Genomic DNA, 12,768 nt, shown 5'->3' with positions numbered 1-12,768 from the left:
TCAGTGGGCAAGTAGTATAACACACAGTGTAGTTAAGCATCGAAGGCACGCTTAAAACACCTTCCACAGAGGGTATTAGCATCTTTGCCACTCTGCATGCAAATTGAGAAGAGCCAGGCATTAAGGGAGAGCCATCACAATAAAACCGCACCATTCATTCCGGTTGCTGTCTTGCTAAGAGCTCCCTGTACTTAGAGCTATTGACTCAAATTGAGTTTTATAGCCACTATCAGTGGAGGAGAAACGCTGTCCCTGGATTTCATTAGCATATGCTTTTACATTGTGCTTAATAATTATTTCCCCTAAACTGCCCATATTTTTCAAGTTAAGTGTCGGGATTGCTCTGGAGAGCTTCCAGCTTCTCTTTCCATACATACTCCAGCACATTTCTGCAGATATTTATGGTTCAAACGCCCCCCCCCCACAGTACCGTAACCACAGAAAGAGAAAACCTTTCAGAAGAGAGTCAGCGTTTCTGTAAAGACAAATAACAGTAACTTACTTGTTCTGTTTAGAACAGCTGGGTACACAAGAGGTCCGTGTCTGCTGCCTGCCTCGTGCAACTTGAGCCTCTCTGCTGTAGCTACAAACTATTTCTCAGCTGAGAAATCCTCCAGCAGAATCATAATTGTTTCCATAAATCAACAGGCAAAAGGGTTTTCTCCGTGTGTGAGCGCGTGCGCTTGTGTGTGTGCGTGGAGCCTTTTATTCAGAGATTTTCAATAAATACCTTTGCTGACCTCATTGGAAGCAATTAAAACTTAACCAGTGAGCTGTTTGGTGGATGAAACAGCAGGGCTAGAAGGAGGCTTGTGTAATGTTGAGTGGTCATAAGGGGGAGCTATGAACACGGCTTATGTTTAAATCTACAAGTGGGCATCGGCTCTGTGGAACCAGCCCTCTGATTCTCAAGCAGTTACAAGGAGAAAGGGAAATAATGTTAGATCTTTAAAACACAGCCGCTGCTCAGACCTTGGAAACATTTCCAAGAGCATGTATACAGGCTTTTAAATAGTTAGACAATCTTTATGTTATTTTTTTAGTATTATTCTCTCATATATTACATCCAGACTGCAATTACCTCTCCCTCCCCTCCCGCCCATTCTCTCCACCCATCTCCCTGTCCCTCAGATCCGTGCTCCCTCCATCTCCCCTCCGAAAAGAACAGGCCTCCCAGGGACATCAGCCAAACACGGCATAACATACTACAATAAGACCAGGTACATACTATCACATCAAGGCTGGACAAGACGACCCAGTAGGAGGAAAAGGATCCCATAAGTAGACAAAGGAGCCAGAGCCCTCGTTCCCTCCTACTGTTAGGAGTCCCACAAGAACACCAACCTACTTAGCCATAACATATATGCAGGGAACCTATATAGGCATACAGGGACCCACACAGGCTCCCTGACCTTACATGGCTTTTTGTTGTTGTTTTTTAATTGGGGGGGGGGGTGTTTGGTTGGTTGGTTTGGTTTTTTGCAAGTAGAATACAGGGGATAGTCCACCACTCAGGGTCTGAAAGCAGGTATTCCTAAGCAAGCAAGGACATATCTTTTCCCAGGTATTACACCACTGTGTGTGAGTCTTTAGGCTGAGGGATCTAGCTTCCTATTGGATGGTGATTCTAACAAACAGTGTGCCCTTGGACCAGTCACTGGACTTCCCCATGGCTCAGCTGCTGCTTCGGGTATCAAATCAATGACCATGTCTCATGGGGCCGGTGCTGCTCTGTCACTGTAACATCCTGTGTCTTGTGATTTATTTATACTGGTGGCTCATGGAAGCAAAGGGACACATGATTGGTAAAACTATTATTCTTTTAGGAAAATGGTTTTGCCTTGGTGTTTGACTTATGCCCCCTTGAGGGCAATTGCATAATAAATAACTGATAAACCCTGAACAGAGTTATAAGGTCATTAACTAATGGACGTAAGAGGGCCCTTTTGCTCTCCAAAATGAGTTCTGGCCTATCCTTTACTGAGCAAGCCTGTATTTTATATTTAGTATGAAGCCATTGTATCATCAGTCCAAATGAGTATTTAAGTACTAAAATTCTCTTTTCCACATACCCCCCAACCACACACACACACACACACACACACACACACACACACACAACTTCGCACTTAACATACACTACCACCAGGTGGTGCAGGTAGACCAAACAGAGATGGAGAACTAAATTGAATCAATGATGAGCCTGTGCGCCCCTTTATGACGGTGCTTGTCGGGGAGGGAGTCAAGAGCGCAGCATATTTTAAACATACCCAGTTGTCTTTGATTTGTAAAATATTGAAGCACTGGGTCTTTAAAGCAGAGGAGGGTGCACTGTTCTATAACCGCATCTATTGACAACTAGAGGGCTCAGAGCATCTCAACGTGTCTTGCCCAAGGGAAGGGAAGGACATGTGATGCTGTTCTTGTCTTTTTAGCAATGTCCCATAGTCTGGGGGTGGGGGCCTAACAATGAGAAGCTTCTGAATTCCTAAGAGCTGGCATTTCCTTTAGAGCAATGAAGGCTACGCAATCAGTTCTCAGTGCACACTGCAGAACGTGCAACCTCTCCGTAAAACCTGCTGCAGAGGAGCACCTGCAATCGCGTTGAAGATAAGTTATAAAATGATCTGAGTCATGTCACTGAGCACGTTAGTACCAGGCAGGGAAGTGTATCAGTGGTTTAAATTCCTTTGGAAGTTATTGATTCATTTCCTTATTGGAGAATAATCGATTCAAGATGGGCCCACGATGGGGCAAGGAATTTCCCTCTCGTCCTCTCTAGTCTTACTTGTTGGAAATGGTTTTCAGTGAGCAGACAGTCTGGTTATGTCTAGGTGGGCTGCTCTCATTGTCACTGAGTTACCCGATGGTGGTCATCTTCTGTTTCTTCTGTCCTGCTCACACAGCCACGGAGAAGCACTGAGCGCCCTGGAGACCCTGTTCTTCACTGTTTCCAGACAGAGACAGCTTCATTGTTAGTTGGAAATCTCTCCATCCTGTGCATTTTAAATCTATAGGGAAAAGATCTGCACCTGAAAGCGGGTGATGGTGGTGCACACCTTTAATCCCAGCACTCGGGAGGCAGAGGCACGCGGATCTCTGTGAGTTCAAGGTCAACCTGGTCTACAAGAGCTAATTCCAATCCAATACAGCTAGGGCTATTACACAGAGAAATCCAAAAAAGAAAGGAAGAAAAAAAAAGATCTGCATCTTTTCTTCAAATGTCCTTAAAGGTGAACGTCAGGACCTGGAAAGCCTCCCACAGAAGTGGTATCTCATACTTGCCCCATGTGCTTTGGGAATAAAATACATTCAGAAATACAGAGAGCTTCTTTCATGGGATCAATGCTGCATCGACCACCTTCCTCTTTCTGAGCAGTCTTCGTTGCTGTCCTCATTCTGGGGATGGGTAAATGGTAGAAACTCTGGCTTGTGGAATCTTATGTTTCAGTTTTCAGTTTCTTCACGTTTACACACACAAGCTATACGCATGTATACAGGTGGTCTTCACTTTATACCCCAGCCCCTTCAACATAAAGAGTGTCATGACACACAGACATTGTTTTACGTGATGCTTTTATTTTCACTTAGTAAAAATACAAAATTTCCCATCTTGGAATTTAGAAAGCTCGCTTGTTTTCTGGAGTCGCATGCTTGTCATTGGATGAGTATATCGCAATGTATCCAACCAACCTCCGTGAACATTTACCTTTAGTCCATATATTTTACTGTAGAAACATTATAATGAATGCAGTTATAAATACACTATCTTATGGCACACAAATATAGCTGTAGGGTTGGTTCCCAAAAGCAGTCGAGACATCTGTCTTCCAGTCCCGGGTAGGAAAGGGACTCTTGAAATTGGGACTCTTGATTAATTCTTATAAAATGACTGTGTATGCTGTGCCTTACCTCTGACACTGGTTCCAAACTCTGTCCCCTCCGTGTTCCTACAGCTGACCCCACACTAGGGATTTGTCGTCACCATTTCCTGTGTGGTTTCAATACATAAATCCAGCCTTGACTCTGGATTGTACTGTGCAATCAGCCTTACTTATCATCTTGATTCATCCATTGGAACAAATATTTATTCACTAGTTCTGTGCTGCCAGATGCTGGGTCTTCCCTCTGAAGGCACAATGGTGAGTCTTTTGGAAGTGATCCCTGCCCTTCCAGAGTGTGCATTCCAGCGAGAGGACAGCATAAACAAGGGGGTCTGGGGATGGTACAGGGCAGGGAAACCAAGATCTTACATTCCATGAACCAAAGGAAGGGCCATGCTACTGCTCACAAGCGAGAGCCCGAGCAGAAAGAGCAGTGTGAAGCTGCACCAGCAACCATGGACTTGACATTGGAAACCGTGTACACTGCAGAAGGAACTTGGGCTCATTTTGAAAAGAATGGAACACAAGAAGACAGACTTATCTTTCCTCCATCAGACAAACATGATGGACCTGGTCAAAGACAGTAATTTAAACTCAGAAGAAAAGCCATGATGGAGCAATCCTGAGGTCCTTGACCGTATAAACAGCTCGCATGCCTTTGGCATGATGCCGTAACATTTAAACACTAATTGCACATAAGATGCAAATCGTGAGTCATGCATTCAGCGTTGCGGTGTGCCTGTGACTCAACTTATAAATATCTCGGTTTACAAATGCCATTTGAGTCTTTGTATCCCCGAGTCTATAACAAAATTCCTTCGTTTAACTTTGTATTTATAAAAACTCTCTGAAATGCTAGTCCAAATTTAAAATTTTTCAAATTGTATGTCTGACTTTAGTTCTAATGCAAGAGCTATTTGGGACTAGTGGGCCACTGTTTGATTGGTTGTAATTTCAGTACAACTAAGGCACACTGATGCCTTGTTCTTGGTGGCCTTGATTCTCCAGTCCTTAAGTTACTTCGAAACTTGAGAAATGTCCTCCTTGACTATCCAGTGCTGCCTGACTTTGACAGAGCAATATGCTAAAGGAGGGCTTTGCGACTGGGCTTATTGCATTGTTTCTATAAGTTATCATTCTTAGATTCCGCATTTATCATCCTCATAGCAATGCAACAAGATTTGGAGTAGTTAAAAGCATTTTTACATGCTTTGTAGATGTCAATGTGTCAGGAAAAAATGCTTTAATTTTTTATTTCATTAGTTTTATAACTATGACTGGTCAGTACTGAGTGAGCTTTTAAAAGTGGAAGATACAGGTAATTTTCCAAAGAAAGACAGGCAGAGTGCTGTGGGGAAAACCTGTCTTCTCTTGAGGTGCTCGGAGACCAGGACACTCTAGTGGGCTGGTCCCTTTGAAAAGGGGGCACTGTTCACAGAACCACAGACAGAGACTCTTTCTGAGAAATTAATCCTTCAAAGGGAGCTCTCTGGTCAGGAATTCCCTCCAAAGAACTGTTACCAGTCAGAGAGTAGTGTTTGTTAAGACCACAGCTAGCACCTGTTCTGACATTCACGTGGAGACAGATTTGCCTTTCCTGAAGAGCTTTCTGTCCGTGTACAAGACAAGCTACACGTACCACATGCATCTCCACCTCACTCTCCCTAAGCCTGGTAAAGCCTCATGCCTCTATTCCTGTCTGTACTTCAGGGGGCCACACAAGCTTCAGTTAGCTGGGTGTTTTTTGTTTTTGTTTTTTTTTTTTTTTTGAGAATCATTTTGTGTGCAATTCCTGAGCATACACATGTAATTCAAATGTTTGGTTTCTTCTGCTGATCTTTCTTATGTCCATATAGTGCATGCCCCAGCTAAGGAACCTTGAAGGATAGAAAGAAGCTGGTTTTGACTTCTCTGTAATAGTCAGTCTCTGAAGGATAGATACCTGAAAAACAGTGTATCAGTGTAAAACGTAAGATTGTCACAATGTCTAGTGGATAAGGGCAACTCTTACTCACCTATAAGCCTGGCATCCAGTTGAATATCCATGCTAGCTTTAAAGATCACTCAATGTTTTTTTCTCAGTGGTATTTCATTCAGATGGACTGAATCCTTCTTATCCATCTAGTTGATTACAAAAATTATCAGTTCTTCTGCTACAACTTTTTCCATACCTGTTTCTTCTTGTCAATTACTACTTCCATGTCCTAGGTGAATTCCTTGTTACTACTTACCTTAACAGTTCAGGATTCATCCCAGGGAATGGTGCTGACCACAGTGGGCATGTCTTCCCACTCAATTTATCTCCTCAAAACAGTTCCCACAGGCATACCTGGGAGTCTCTCAAGTGGGGCTGGAGCTCATCAAGTTGATGATTTAGACTAATCTTCACAATCATCCCCATCAACTTGACTCCCAAATGCATCCCTTTGAGCACGGCCACCCACCACATGGATAAACAGCCAAGTTCTGCTGTCATCTAAATGTAGCCTGACCCCCTTAACCACAGCTGGGTCATCTGTGTGCTGGCCCTGGGGGGGCACTTCTAGGGAGTGCCTTTTGAGGATCAGAGAACCCCCTATATCTTAGGCTTTCTGCCTTTTGGTGAACTTGGATCTTCACAAGATGGAACCTCTGATGGGTAAAGGTTTAATCTCAGGAAATCTTCCCTGTTGTCCGAGGACAGCACAGGAAGTTTCTCCTTGGTGGCACTGACCTCTTCATTGCTTGCAGATGTTTCATCAGCCCAGCCTGAATTATTTCCGGCTTTGAAATTTATGAAAATTGAATTCATTGTCTTTAAATTCAATTTCACTCAAGTTCTCAGGACACCGTTGCATTGCTGACCCAAATACCCCGTGGGTGGCCCCTCGTCCATTCCGTGGTAGAGTTCTCCACCACCCCCCCAGTCCAGTCCATGGTAGAGTTTTCCACCCCCCCAGTCCAGTCTGTGCTAGAGTTCTTCCCCCCCCAGTCCATTCCGTGGTAGAGTTCTCCACCCCCTCCCCCAGTCCATTCCGTGCTAGAGTTCTTCCCCCCCCCCCCAGTCCATTCCGTGCTAGAGTTCTCCACCACCCTCCAGTCCATTCCGTGCTAGAGTTCTTTCCCCCCCCAGTCCATTCCGTGCTAGAGTTCTTCCCCCCCAGTCCATTCCGTGCTAGAGTTCTTCCCCCCCAGTCCATTCCATGCTAGAGTTCTTCCCCCCCACCCAGTCCATTCCGTGCTAGAGTTCTTTCCCCCCCCAGTCCATTCCATGCTAGAGTTCTTCCCCCCCCACCCAGTCCATTCCGTGCTAGAGTTCTTCCCCCCCAGTCCATTCCATGCTAGAGTTCTTCCCCCCCACCCAGTCCATTCCGTGCTAGAGTTCTTTCCCCCCCCCAGTCCATTCCATGCTAGAGTTCTCCCCCCCCCAGTCCATTCCGTGCTAGAGTTATTCCCCCCCCAGTCCATTCCATGCTAGAGTTCTTTTCCGCTCTGACATCTCATGAGCCAGCTTCCATGATCGCATTTCTCTCAGAATTCTTGTCCCCCAAGCCCCCACCAGCAAAGCCCATCAGTCTCTCCTTCCAACACGCTATGGTATCTCCAGGACAAAGTACCAAACTTTTCCGTGTTATAGCCACAACCATCCCAAAGGTCAAGTTTATCCACATGGTCATGTTTATCAAGGAAATAACCCTACTCCTGGTAACAAATTTCCATTTGGAAACTTGTTCTGTTGTTGATACGGAATGCACTAACAAAAGCAGCCTAAGGAAAAATGAGCTTTTTTGGTCAACAGTTCCGCAGTTAAACCCGTCACAGTGGGGAATACCTGGTATCATGGGCCTATGGCAGATAGTCATATCAACTGCACTCAGGAGGCAGGAAATGGTGAGTGTGGTGTCCACATCTCTTTGTCTGTTTTATATAGCTCAGAATCACTCTTAAGTGAAAGGGTCCTCGTACCTGGATTACCCTACCCAAGACTGTACCCAGTGTCCAGAGGCTTGTCTCTTGGGTGAGTCTAGATCTGATCAAGTTAACAGTTGAGACCAACATCACACCCCCTAGTTATCAGAAAAAAAAAGTCAATAGGCTACTATTATAGCAAATGACAGAAAGGAGAGGAGTGACTGGAACCATCGGGTCACAGAAAACCTTCCTAAAGAGATGATATGCAAGCCAAGAGCTGGGCAGTAAGAAGAAATCAGAGGGCAGAAAGGTTCCAAAGAAAACCAAAGCTGAGAGGTGAAAATGAACATACCGTTTCCTATGGAAATAGAATGATCACAGGGAATAAAGGGGAAATCCTGTGTGAAACCAATGTGGCTTTGAGATTTGCCCCACCTGTTTCAGCCTCTCCTTGTGTATGAATGTGAGACGCCACTCTGCAGACCTCACAAGACGTGCCTTTTGTTCATCTAGGAGATGACTAAAATGTAAGCAAGGAGACTGATGGGTGACTGTGGTCACAATCCAAGTCAGAGGTCATGCCGTGGATTGGGATTACAGCAGCGAGGAGGGAAACAAACGGGCAGACATGTTAGAAGCAAAGCTTGGCGGTGGATGATGCAAGAGTGAGAATGGATCCGAGTTAAAGTGAAGAGGCTTGCCGTGTGGAAATGGATAAACAGCAGTGTCCTTTGCTGAACTAATAAAGATGCCATCTACACTGACTGTGGACTTCTGACTTCCTTGAAATGAACTGGTCACACAAGAGTGTGGAATGCAGAAATACATTGAACAGTATCTGGCGATATCGAAGACTTTTTCCGTGCTGCATTGTGTATTTTACTCAAATGTTGAGAATGAGGGCTTGGAGCGAGCTCTGTGGGTAAAGAACTACCTGCACAAGTGTGAAGACATGCTCAGATCCCCATCCCTCGTGTGAAAGCCAAACAAGGCAGAAAGATGGGAACCGCAACGCTGGTGTGGATACAGGAGCATCCCTGGAGCTTACTGCCAGCTAGTCCAGCAAAATGGCCAAAGCTGGGCTCAAGAAGAGAGACCCTATTTCAAAAGCCAGATGGACAGTGATAGAGGACGATGCCTGACATCAACCCCTTATCTCCACACACACACGTAGAGCAGGCATGCACACCCACTCACACACACACACACACACACACACACACACACACACTACGTTAAGATCACCCTTGCCTCGTTTGATATATGGAATCTATGAACAGTCAAGACTGTGCTATATAACTTTAATATAAGAGACTAAACTGCTTTAGTCCTTTGATTTGAAGCCGTAAATGAGTCTTGGGGCTGTCCACAGATGTTGAATGAGCACTCAGCTCAATCCCTGTGATACTGAGACTTCAATTCCTTAAGAAAAACTTAATATCTTCTGGTCATTTTTCCTAAAATAAAAGTGCCTTTATTTTTACATTTCCTTTCAAATAAGAAAATATATCTGTTGAGAAAAATATTAGTAAAATAAAATACATATAAGCATGCAAAACAAAATAGGTCACACAATGAAAAGAACATGATAAAAACTAAACTTCTCTGTCTAATGCCAAAACATGGCTCACTTGAAAGAAGATAATCATGTTCTGTGAACTAGAACTAGACCAGCCTGACTTAGGTGGGAAGAAAGCGGGGGCTGCACACGGCCCCCAGAGATCTCCAAGCCTGAATGAGTTCATTAAAGTAAAAAGTTATAGAATATTTTAAAAGAAATGGGGCTAGAGAGATGCTCAGGGGTTAAGAGCACATACCATTCATGCAGAGGATCCAAGCTCGATTCCCAGCACTCCTGTCAATATATAACAATAACCCCAGCTTCAGGGTATCCGACACACTCTTCTGGCCTCTGTGAACACATGCACTCACGTATACAAACCACTCACTCCTCCCAGGCACACACATATAATTAAAACACGCAAACACACATGCATACACATAATTAAATGTAAAATAAATATTTTAAAATTATTATTCTAATGATGATGGTGATGACCGATGGGTTTTTTTGCCTTCATGTATGTCTGTGTACCACACATTTGTCCAGTGCCTGTGGAGGCCAGAAGGTGTTGGCTCTCCTAGAACTGGAGCTACAGATGGTTGTGGGCTACCATGTGGGTTCTGAGGGTCTAAACTAGGTCCTCTAGAAGAGCAACCAGTGCCCTTATCTGCTGAACCATCTTCCCAGTTCTCAAAAGTAAAATCTTTTTTAAAGGGATATTGTTCACTAATACCAAGCACTATTCACATGGTAAATAATAGTAGATGAAGCTCAACCAATCTGTAAAAGAATACGGAAAATACAGCATATATTTAACTTAGAAAAATAGATGCAAAACTACTGAAAGATGCTTGAAAGTTGCCTTTCTGTAATGGTATTTCTTTTGTATTTTAATAAATAAAGCTTGCCTGAAGAACATAACGCAAACAGCTACTAGTCAGTCATATAGGCCAGGCAGTGGTATCACACACCTTTAATCCCAGAATTTGGGAGACAAAGGCAGACGGAGCTCTGTGAGTTCAAGGCCGGCCTGGGCTACACAAAATCAATGTAGAAACAGATGCAGGTGGTGGTGGCTCACACCTCTAATCCCAGTACTTGGGAGTCACACGCCTTTAATCCCAGCACTAGAGGGGAAAAAACAGGAGACAGAGGCTCAGGGCTCAGCCTTGGTAAAGATAAGATTTTTCTAGTTGCTTGGCTGTTTCGCTTTTCTGACCTTCAGCTTGAACCCCAGTATCTGTCTCCTGGTTTTTTTTATTCGTGTTTCACTTTCTCTCTTAATTGTCCTGAACCTCCCATGGCAATGGCTGCAGCACAGAACTTCGTGTAACCTTGGAAGCATCAACAAAGCAGAAGACTGACTTCAACCAAACTCCATTTGAATGCTAACAAATTCCAAACTCTATTTTTCTTATTACTTAAAAAATAATGTTTTCATTTGTGTTTTTATTTTCATTCAATTCTTAAACAATTTTTAATTTGCTTCTTGGTTTCTGTCCTGATCCAATTTTCATCCAGTTGTGAGTTATTCAGCTTCCATGAGTCTGTATACTTTCTGCTGTTCCTATTGTTGCTCTTTCATGGTGGTCAGGTAGGCTATGGGTGTGAATTCAGATTTCCTGTATCTGTTGAGGTCTGCCTTGTGTCATAATGTGTGGCCAGTTTTGGAGAAAGCATCATGAGCTACTGAGAAGAAAGCACACATTCTTTATAGTTGGGGTAGACTATTGTGTAGATGCCTATTAGGTTCGTTTGATTTATGATGCCAGTTAGCTCCAGCATTTTTCTGGTTTTTGTCTGGATGACCTGTCTGTTGGCTGGAGTGGGGTACGTTAGTCACCCACTATCACTGTGTTAGGGTCAATATGTGATTTTAGTCAGGGTCACTATGTCTTTTCTTTTATGGATTTGTGTGAATTTCTGATGGTGTATAAATGTTTGTATTTGAAATAACTTCTTAGTGAATTTTTCCTTTAATGTAGTGGTTCTCAGCCTCCTTTGATGGTTGAACGACCCTTTCACAGGGATTGCGTACCATGTATCTTGTCTATCAGATATCTACATTACAATTCATAAGAGCAGTAAATGACAGCTATGAAGCGGCAATGAAAATAATTCTATGGCTAAGGTCACCACAACACGAGGAACAGTATTAAAGGATTGCAGCATTAGAAGGTTGAGAACCACTGCTTTAATGAATATGCAGTGTCCTTATTTGTCCTGGTTAGTTTTGGCTTGAAGTCTATTTTGTCAAATATTAAAATAGCTGTATGCCTTACTTCTTCTTGGGTCTGTTTAGTTGGAAGACCTTCCCATCCATTTACCCTAAGGTGACGTCTGGTTTTGGTGGTAGGTGTGTTTCTTGGATGTAACAGAAAGATTCCTTTTCTAATCCAGTCTGTTACTCTGTGCTGTTTTATTGTGGAATTGAGACCATTAATTCTGAGAGTCATTAATGAGGAATTAATGTTGGCTCCTGTTTGGTTGTAATGGTGTAGGTCTCCCCGCCCCCTTTCGACTGAATCTTCTGGGATTGTTTACTTCTTTTTTTAAAAAATTTATTTATTTATTAAAGATTTCTGCCTCCTCCCCGCCACCGCCTCCCATTTCCCTCCCCCTCCCCCGATCAAGTCCCCCTCCCTCATCTGCTCAAAGAGCAATCAGGGTTCCCTGCCCTGTGGGAAGTCCAAGGACCACCCACCTCCATCCAGGTCTAGTAAGGTGAGCATCCAAACTGCCTAGGCTCCCACAAAGCCAGTACGTGCAGTAGGGTCAAAAACCCACTGCAATTGTTCTTGAATTCTCAGTATTCCTCATTGTCTGCTATGTTCAGCTAGTCCGGATTTATCCCATGCTTTTTCAGACCTAGGCCAGCTGGCCTTGGTGAGTTCCCGATAGAACATCCCCATTGTCTCAGTGTGTGGGTGCACCCCTTGCGGTCCTGAGTTCCTTGCTCGTGCTCTCTCTCCTTCTGCTCCTGATTTGGACCTTGAGATTTCTGTCCGGTGTTCCAGTGTGGGTCTCTGTCTCTGTCTCCTTTCATCGCCTGATGAAGGTTAATATTCAGGAGGATGCCTATATGTTTTTCTTTGGGTTCTCCTTCTTATTTAGCTTCTCTAGGATCACTAATTATAGGCTCAATGTCCTTTGTTTATGGCTAGAAACCAAATATGAGTGAGTACATCCCATGTTCCTCTTTTTGGGTCTGGCTTACCTCACTCAGGAGAGTGTTTTCTATTTCCATCCATTTGTATGCAAAATTCAAGAAGTCCTTGTTTTTTACTGCTGAGTAGTATTCTAATATGTATATATTCCATACTTTCTTCATCCATTCTTCCATTGAAGGGCATCTAGGTTGTTTCCAGGTTCTGGCTATTACAAACAATGCTGCTATGAACATAGTTGAGCATATACTTTTGTTGTATG

The 12,768-nt window shown here is 43.7% G+C and overlaps 2 protein-coding genes across 2 annotated transcripts in view; one reads left to right on the top strand and one right to left on the bottom strand.

Moving 5' to 3' along the window:
• Fgf7 (fibroblast growth factor 7) overlaps positions 1 to 664 on the bottom strand; it is a 55,907-nt gene extending 55,243 nt beyond the window's left edge. Inside the window, exon 1 of the mRNA XM_041678871.1 lies at positions 503 to 664. The gene's annotated coding sequence lies outside the window, so the exon portion shown is untranslated. The remainder of the gene's footprint in view (positions 1 to 502) is intronic.
• Positions 1 to 12,768, top strand: part of Fam227b (family with sequence similarity 227 member B) — a 157,055-nt gene that overhangs the window by 106,222 nt on the left and 38,065 nt on the right. The gene's annotated exons all lie outside the window — the stretch shown is intronic.

Source organism: Microtus oregoni, unplaced genomic scaffold (genome assembly GCF_018167655.1).
Source record: "Microtus oregoni isolate MIOR12 unplaced genomic scaffold, Mior012 000031F_ref0000149, whole genome shotgun sequence".
NCBI lineage: Eukaryota > Metazoa > Chordata > Mammalia > Rodentia > Cricetidae > Microtus > Microtus oregoni.
The sequence above is the reverse complement of the archived record's forward strand: the minus strand, read 5'-3'. Positions and strand labels throughout refer to the sequence as shown.